General features: G+C 35.6%; 1 long non-coding RNA gene across 2 annotated transcripts in view; it reads left to right on the plus strand.

The window, feature by feature from the left end:
* The window catches only part of LOC107595609 (uncharacterized), an 11,437-nt gene extending 1,803 nt beyond the window's left edge, over positions 1 to 9,634 (plus strand). For both annotated transcript variants that reach the window (XR_001610282.1, XR_001610281.1), the window contains 2 exons: positions 6,344 to 6,535; positions 8,990 to 9,634. This is a non-coding gene — a long non-coding RNA (uncharacterized lncRNA). The remainder of the gene's footprint in view (positions 1 to 6,343; positions 6,536 to 8,989) is intronic.
* Positions 9,635 to 9,883: the final 249 nt, after the last annotated feature.

Raw genomic sequence — 9,883 nt, forward strand, 5'->3', positions numbered from 1 at the left:
AGGGGGGGGGGGGGGGGGGTGAAATAACGTCAACCAACATGCAGGTGTAGACTAACTCAAGGTATGTTTTAGATGACAGAACACTTAATATAATATATAACAATTATTTATTATATTATATTATATTCATACCACATCCCACTGAAGCATGAAAGATCACATTAAGATGCGTAAAGAGACACCTGACTCTTTGCTAAGCTCAACCCATATATTCACTGTACTCTGATCTCTCAGTTTTCCTGCCACCGGCAAACATGGAGGGAGAATCCACTGTATCATATTAAATAAATTACCTTAGAAATTATGAAATAACATCTGTATCAACAGCGCATTTTTATCTATGAGACCTAATGATACATAATTGCCTACATTGTTTCCAAATTATTTGTATGTACAACTATTGTACATTCCATTTAAAACTATTCAAATACACAGTATTTCCTTAGACTTGCATTATACTCTTAGAAATAAGGGTTCTTTATTGCCATCTATGGTTCCATGAAGAAATGTTAACATTCATAGAACCAAAAATGACATTTTTTCAAATGGAAAAGAAAGTTTCTTAAAGTGGAAAAAATGCTCTTCATGCTAAGGTTTTTTTTTTTTAAAGAACTGTTTACTTTGGGGAACCCAAAATGGTTCTTCTGTGGGTCTTCTGAGGGGAAAAACCCCTTTTGAAATCTTTATTTATAAGAGTGTAGAAAGAGCAACTGTTCAAATTAGCGTGAGAGTGCAATCCCTTAAAAGCGGCAACAGGAGTGGAAAGTTCTGCGGCCGATTTACTGACAGTGCACACATTAAGGAACACAGACACAGTCAGATAATTTCCATAATGACCAATGTAATCTACCAAGAGGAGCACAAATTAGTGTCTGGTTTAAGATGTGATTGTTTTAAGGCAGTAAATAATGGCACAATTAGGCAAAGTAAATTCACTACCGCAAACCTTAGTACATCAAGTTGCATGATTCATTTAAATAATCTCCCATAAGTTTTGCGTCTGAAAGGGACACTGTGTCCACACAGGTGAAAAGGTGTGGACACAGTGTCCCTTTCAGATGCAAAACTTATGGGAGATTATTTAAATGAATCATGCAACTTGATGTACTAAGGTTTGCGGTAGTGAATATGGGCTAGTCTTTCACTGTGCGTCTTTAGTAAATCCTGACAATAGTTTTTTAACATCAAAAGAGGGTTTGCGTGCCTTTGTGTCAGTGGTGGGGGTCCATGTTGCCACTTGATGCCTAAAGTAAGTAAAGTTGGTGGCTATAGCATTTGTGGTGGATGAGTTTAGGTTTCCTTCTCTTGGTTAATTAATATGAATAATAGATTTTTAGATTAATTAATGCAGTTTCTCTCTGTGCCAACTTTCACACAGGATTCAGTGGCATCTCATCAGTTACACCGTCATGGACTGTGCCAAGCATCCAGTCTTTTCCCCCAACATCAGATTGACAGTTAGACCGTATTAGCCACATCAGCACTGTTTCCTTAATTGATCCTTAAGTACTTGCATCATAGACTCTTAAGTACTAAGTCATAATATACTTGCATACAATGTAGCATTTAATGCAAGTATATTATGTCATATCAGGATTACATGCATTCAATCTGTTGCTTTTCATAGCAGAAAGTGGGTCATGCATCCCAGCTCATGCCAGACCCTACTCATCTCCATATGTTCCCTCAATGCACTCAAGACTTTCCTTTTGCCAGCTCTTCCATCCCCATAGAACAGAACAGTTATTATATCCCTTTTGGCTTAATACAGTGCATTTGAGCATCAGCTTTGATGCTTGGTTATTTTCTAAAGCCTTCTTTGTTCTGAACTGCCTTCAATAATTCTTAAATGACTTCAAATGACTAAGCCCGCAACCCATCCACAATCACACCCCGCCGCAGCAAACAGCACACATCTGAATGCACTCGAGGTCCTTAGGACCGAGAATTTACAGGCAAACAAGCTGTAAATAGCTCTACCCCTTATCCGTAGGTTTCCAGAAGGATTCCTTATGTTGTGGATTATTTTCGAAACCAAAAACCAAGAAGAAACAAACACTTTTCAAACACTTTTAGAGGTTGTTGAGTTCCCTTAGTCTGTATACACACTTAATTCACTCAGTGTTCTCGATTGGAGCTTAAAATAAATGTCATAAATGAAATTCATTCCATTTCTGTAGATTCCTCCAAATATACATCCTTATTTTTGTGGTGTTCAATAGCCTGCAGTTGCCATTAACATGTCACTGATAATGTTCTCTAACTGACAGCAGACTGCTCTGCTCCATATGTGGGTCAGTGACACACGAACTGCGATACACTCTGTTGAATTACCACACTAAAGATCACATGTAATCATACGCTGCCATCAAAACTGGGGACAAACATTTTCAAATGCAATGTAGCGCAAAAACACACATTTGCTAAATTGTTTGAGGCTGACAAATTCAGCATGCAACTGATTTGCATTTTTATATCTAAAAGCACAGGGCGTTGTTTATATCAATACGTGTGTTCGTGCTGTTCCAATCAGTTCAGTGTCTTTTGCATGCATAAATAAGCAGGAGTATTGCACTGACTAGCTTTGTTATTGTCTTCATTACACACGGACAAGTAAGCAAATGCGTGGAATGCACTTCAGGGCGCTTTTCATGGCTTCATTATGGCTGTGTAATATTCAGCCGAGCTCATGTCCATTTTTAAAGCTGGCATGGGGTGTACTGTGCCTCGGTGTTTTGCTGTGGTCACTGGGCTTGTTATTTCCCCTGAGCTTTTCCTTTTATAACCACCTGAAGCTAACTCACCTCAATATCTGAATCAAAATTGAATTACACAGATACACCGACTGTTTTTTATTAAAAATCATGACTTGTAACACTGTTGGAAATCTAGTTCAGATATTTACTGTAGTCATTATGCATGCTAATTACATGGTTCACTTGAATGCTTAATTCTCATTGGACACTCATGGTATTCAGCAGTCAAATGTTTTAGCATAATGGCCCCATAACTATTCTTTCGTACAGCTGTGCTTGTTTCATGTCTTTTGTTGCATTTTGTGCTCATATATTAAAATAATTTAGTTAAAACGATATTTAATGTTTGTTTGTTTATTTATTTTAGCTTTGTAATAAGCAGGATAATATTAAGCAAATGAACAAACAAACAAACACCTTCAGGATAGAACCCCTCTTCTTCATATTAAGGGTTTATAATGATCCGCTAAATGTACATTATAATTTGCCAGTGTTAATTTAATTTATGTACTATTTTAGTATGTATTAATATGTTGAATTAGCTGTGCTCATATATTAAAATAATTTAGTTAAAACGATATTTAATGTTTGTTTGTTTATTTATTTTAGCTTTGTAATAAGCAGGATAATATTAAGCAAATGAACAAACAAACTTTCAGGATAGAACCCCTCTTCTTCACATTAAGGGTTTATAATGATCCGCTAAATGTACATTATAATTTGCCAGTGTTAATTTAATTTATGTACTATTTTAGTATGTATTAATATGTTGAATTAGCTTTTATTTTTATGTTTTCAGTTTTCATTTTAATTTTAGTTTAGGTTGTTGTAATTTGGTTATGTGCTTTTATGTCAATTATGTGTATATTTATATAAAAAATATTATTTATTTATTTATTTTTCTTTCTTTCTGTTTTTGGAATTTTAGTTAGTTGCCAAAGCAACATTTATAGTTTTTTTTTTTTTTTTAAGTTTAAGTTTTTCCATCTAAGATCTATATTTTACTATACTGAATTTCAGCTTCATTGCATTTATTTATTCTTTTTTTTTTTTATAGTTTTAGTTTTAGTTAACAATGAAAGCACTGCCCTGAACATATCAAAAGCAGATTCAGGAAAATCAATCAATCAATCAATCAATCCAATTTTACCATATTTTCTGGGGGGAAAAATTGCATTTAAAGTCCCCCTGTGGTGAAAATCAAGTTGTTTGGAATTTTAGTTAGTTGCCAAAGCAACATTTATAGTTTTTTTTCCCACATTTATAGTTTAAAGTTTTTCCATCTAAGATCTATATTTTACTATACTGAATTTCAGCTTCATTTATTTATTCTTTTTTTTTTTATAGTTTTAGTTTTAGTTAACAATGAAAGCACTGCCCTGAACATATCAAAAGCAGATTCAGGAAAATCAATCAATCAATCAATCCAATTTTACCATATTTTCTGGGGGGAAAAATTGCATTTAAAGTCCCCCTGTGGTGAAAATCAAGTTGTTTATGTTGATTATTTGTCTATGTGTTGTTTTTAATATGCTTTTAGACAAACCATGTGCCAATCCATTTATCAACACCATTGCTGAGTATTTTCTCTTTAAAACTGTAGTTTCCCAAAGGCAGTCACAGAAACCCAGTTTGAAACAGCCTTTGATTTGCTACGTCACAAAAATCAATAACCAATCGCGTCAAGGGATCCTATCCTTACCATATCATTAACTGTGCTGCAAAGGGTCTAGTGAGAAGGCAGCCAGGTTAATCCGGTAACAGTTATACTTTTTTCTGTAGATGTTTCGCCCAACTGTTAATATTTCCCCCTATTTTCATGATGTTTAATAACTTGAATAATTACCCAGCCTTTGATTTGCTACGTCACAAAAATCAATAACCAATCGCGTCAAGGGATCCTATCCTTACCATATCATTAACTGTGCTGCAAAGGGTCTAGTGAGAAGGTAACAGTTATACTTTTTTCTGTAGATGTTTCGCCCAACTGTTAATATTTCCCCCTATTTTCACGATGTTTAATAACTTGAATAATTACCCGCGGCAGCAGTGTAAAAGTAGCCCCGTATGATCGCGGGCGCGATTTGGAATCACAAACTTGGTTGCATTTGAGTCTTCAAGGCATTTTAAGGACGCAACATCGCCAAGTAAGTAAATTTATCGAATGTTACAGTATCCACTGTAGTTGTCCGCTAGTAAAAACAGTTTTATCAGACATTATCCGTGTACGAACCAGCGCAAACAGATAATGTTACCTCACGAAGTTAGCCATCAGTCTCCTTGCTTACGTTGAGCATACCAGCTTATTTCTGGTTCAAACACATATGGCTTAATTAAACCAATATTTCCACTTGCCATTGCCATTGTATCGCGTTTACTACAGTTCAGTACAGTTCAGGAGGCGCTGGCTCATGGCTTGCTGCTGTGTGACTGAGTGGAGGCGGGGCTAATTTGCATATTCATAGAACCGCGTATAGTAAATGAGGCAAGGGTGTAGAGTTGCATTCAAGCTATTTTAATGCATGAGAAAATTATTTTCACAAGAAAAACAATTTAAATATGTCATTTTTATGATCAAAGATGAGTTTTAAAGGACACAATTTTTGACTGCAGGGGGACTTTAATTTAAAACTATTCAAATACACATTACTTCCCTAGACTTCTTTCCGGTTTCTAGTATGTCTCAGAAGGTTAAAAAGAGGCAACTATTGATTAAACTAAAAGAAGAGAAGCTACATTTGACAGCAATTACAGCTGATAACAAATGATTGCTGTGTGACTGAGTGGAGGCGGGGCTAATTTGCATATTCATAGAACCGCGTATAGTAAATGAGGCAAGGGTGTAGAGTTGCATTCAAGCTATTTTAATGCATGAGAAAATTATTTTCACAAGAAAAACAATTTAAATATGTAATTTTTATGATCAAAGATGAGTTTTAAAGGACACAATTTTTGACTGCAGGGGGACTTTAATTTAAAACTATTCAAATACACATTACTTCCCTAGACTTCTTTCCGGTTTCTAGTATGTCTCGGAAGGTTAAAAAGAGGCAACTATTGATTAAACTAAAAAAAGAGAAGCTACATTTGACAGCAATTACAGCTGATAACAAATGATAGCCTTCACTTTGTATTTGAGCACTGATGGCCATTTTGGGGTTTATTTTGGTTTATAATGACCTGCTGATTGTAAATGGTCCCTTACATACCAAAAGCAGATGCAGCAGAAAGTCAAGAAATAGTGCTCTGGTACAGCTGACTATAAACTCATTCACAGTTGACTCCCAGAAATGTTGTTTATATAAATAGATAAGTTGATACAGCTCAACACATCATGCCTGCATAAACACAATTTGGTTTTCTCCAGAATAGCTCTCTGCAGAGGCTGCTTGGCGTTCCTTTGCAAGCTTTATGATCCAGTACGAGGCATTAGGGCCTAAGATCTGAGCAGTGTTTCCTATGAGGATCCTTTGGCTATGCTGTGCAATCTGCCGCTCACCACTGACAGCAGTCCATACACACACCAGAATCATTACCCATTCCCACTGAAGCCGAGCTCCGCTCTCTTTGTGTTTGTGTGTTTACAGTAAACGGCCGGATAAAAGACGGGCTGAAGTGAGTTGGTCAGACAGGCCTTGCCAAAGCCACAGGCTGTTCTGCTGCTTTGCTGCCGCTGTGGTGTTTTGATGTGCGCTGCTGTGCAGATGCAGTTTTTGGGCGATCACCAACAAGCTACCATACAGGAGGAGACTCTGGTAAAGTAAGGGATATCTTTCAAGGTTAGTGTCAAATCCCAAGGGCACCATGATGCAGCTGTTGCTTTATAGCACAATGTCAGATTGTCGGGCCGTGTGGCATCTGTCCCTGCTTGCTCCGCCAAAAACTGTTCAACAGAAAAGAGGATGCCCTTGTAAAGAAAGTGTGAATGTGAATTTGTACTGTACTTCAAATTTTAAAAGTATATATACAGTGTATATATATATATATATAAATTGTGTTTGCATATATTATAATTTTAATGAAATAAAGACTACTTAGAGTACTTATAGAGTACTTACTTAAAGTGCAATTTGTAATAATGTCAAATAAAAGTTTTATTCTAAAGTACATTTTAAATATAAAACAAAATGATTATAAAACAATAAGAAATTACTTCACTTGTAATTTTGATGTGTTGACTAACATACCAAAGCACATATACAGTGTGATTATAATTTTAATTGTAGTGTGGTGTTCAATATTACATTTAAAGATAAAATATTTTAAATGTACTAAAAAGCAACTTCGTCCTTACAAATGTGTAATTACACATATATTTAAATACATGCCATACAAGTTTCAGTAAATTTGCCATAAATGTTTGTCAGTACCTTCGGCAGATTTAATGCAATTTATTTAATTATGAAATTCCAAAAAAGGAGGTACATAAGTCCTATTAAATGATAATTCAGCAATCAAGTCATGTGTTTTTCTCTATTATCTGTTTAAAAACAGAACTAGCAATGCCAGATTCATAAATGAATCACTCTTTTGATCTAAAAGTCTGAAATTGTTCCAGATTTAGTTTACACTCTCATAAAGGGCACAAAATCTGTCACTGGGCTGGTACCCTTTCAGAAGGTACTAATATGAACACTTTATGCACTACTAATATGTATATTTAAGGTACTAATATGCAGCTTTTAGGAGTAAATAAGGTGCAAAGATGGACCTTTTGAAAGTGTACCGCACCAGTGACAGCTTTTTTATCTTCTTTTCTGAGCGTGTAGGACAGTTCACTTACACACTTGATTGTTTATAGCAGTTTCTCACACTGAAAGAGTAATGGGATATTTTATAAAGACAGAAAGCTAAAAGAGTGTTGGATGAGATGGATATTTACCTACAATCCATCGTAGAAAACAAAACTTGCAAATCATTCGCCAACAACGAAGCAGCTCTTTATTGCACATGCAGCTTTTGAACGACTCTGTTCTGACAATTATTTCCAAAACAGTATTTGAAAAAAAAAATTTGTTTAAAAATATGGGCACACTTTTTCTGTGCCCCAGTATTGATGAAAGGCTAGAAATGCCCCTGATTATGTCTGTAATAAGTACTTTTTTTTAAAGTATGCTAAAGTGTACTTATTTTTCACAAGGGTGTGCATGTTCCAACTTAAGCCCTTTAAATACAAGGACAGTCAAATTCTTCCTTACCCTAGAAAACAACTGGACTGCCTCATTTTCATCCAACTCAGCACACTACTATTCTTATGAGTGTTTTATATTCACCGTCAGATCAGTTTGAATGCCCACGTTTGCAGATGGAAATGCATGACCAAGCCCTCAGACGACCTCGCACCATGTTGATCGGCTTACACAACAAGTCCATAATGAGACGAAGGTATTATTCAGTTGTCTAGCCTAACAGATACTGGCTGCTTCCGATGCGCGCCGTGTTATTCTGTTCTACCGGTGGCCTGCAGCGCACGAATAAACACTACACCAGACTGATGGAAAGACGCCAAAACTATATGAACAACATGTACAAACAGGGACAGAGAGCAAAGTCAATAAATCTGAAAGCCTTCAGAGCTTCCTGTGAACAGACAATGAAAGGCCACATTCGACACCTGTTCGCTTTGAAAATGTCACTTTTCTTTCACACTTTGAGTATTTTTACAAGCCTTGCAATACAAGAGATTGGGATAGTTACCTAACATGTGAAAAAGAGAAAGAGTGATGCTGTAATTGAAGTGCAGGGCCTATGAGGGTCTATATCGCTGGTTGTTTATGTGTTGATCTGCCCGGAGGTGGTTGACGATCAAACCGAACTCAAAAGCAGTACTTTCTGCTTGATCTTACCACACAGTGCATGAAGCCCAGTGCTACTGGAGCAGAATGAATGGTGCTGCAGGGCCAAACGGCCTCCCTGCTCTCCATCAACGGAAAGAAGGACAAAACGTTTTCTGCAACATGAGTTCTGCTTGCACAAGCAACGCATAAGTCACCCGTAACGACTCTGCATATAAACACATACTGACACCCACAGAAACACACATGTTGTTAACTTACAGTAAGACATGTAAGTTATACATAGCAAGTTCAATTACTGTCTGAGTGATGTATTACTACATAACGTATTCAAGACATTTGTTTATTATTGTTGTTTAAAAATTTTACTAGAGGCTACAGCACATGGGATGACAGACTGTATTTTTCATATTCAAGCATTTTTCTTCTTTGTTTCAGTAAGAAAATCCTGCTCCAGTGTGCCACAAGTCATGGGGGAAGACAGGGCTTTGGAAGGAGAAAGAAAACCTTTGTTATTTTCTGTCCATGGAGAAGTATGTGAAGGCATAAATTCATAATGCCTCTCCAAGAAACGTATATGTTGTTGGGAAAGCTATTTTAAAAAACTAGCTTGCCAAGGTAAGACACATTTAAACTAGTTAAACTCTATAAGATAGCAAGCAATAAGCAGATATTGACTGAAGCTACTTAAAAGTGTAGTAAAACCCCAAAAAACTGAAAATTCTGTCATTATTTACTCACCCTCATGTCATTCAAAACGTGTATTTCTTTCCTTCTTCTGTGGGACACAATGTTTTGATGATCAGTATGAACCAAAGAGTTTTGGTAACCATTGACTTCCATTATATGGACAAAAAAACACAGACATTTCTCAAAATATCTTCTTCTTTTGTGTACAGCTAATTATTCAGATAATCAGGTTTTTGATTTTATGCACAATGAGAGTAAACATATCAAACATATACACTACTGATTAAAAGTTTGGGGGTCGGTAAGATTATTATTAGTAGTGTAGTATCTTATGTCTTTAATGTTTTTATTCTCACCAAAGCTGAATTTGTTTGATGGAAAATACAGCAAAACAGTAATATTGAGCAATATTATCACAATTTAAAACAATATATAACACATAGTTTTCTATTTTAATACAATTAAAAATGTAATTTATTCCTGTGCATAATAATATGTAAGCTGTATATACAGGAATAATTAAGCCACTATATATGCAATAATTATACTGATTTGCTGCTCAATAAACATTTCTTATTATTATCAGGTTGAAAACAGTTGAGCTGCTTAATATTTTTATAAAAAAAGCATGATCTTTTTTTT

This window comes from Sinocyclocheilus grahami, unplaced genomic scaffold, assembly GCF_001515645.1.
Source record: "Sinocyclocheilus grahami isolate Dianchi unplaced genomic scaffold, SAMN03320097.WGS_v1.1 scaffold205.1, whole genome shotgun sequence".
In the NCBI taxonomy this organism is placed as follows: domain Eukaryota; kingdom Metazoa; phylum Chordata; class Actinopteri; order Cypriniformes; family Cyprinidae; genus Sinocyclocheilus; species Sinocyclocheilus grahami.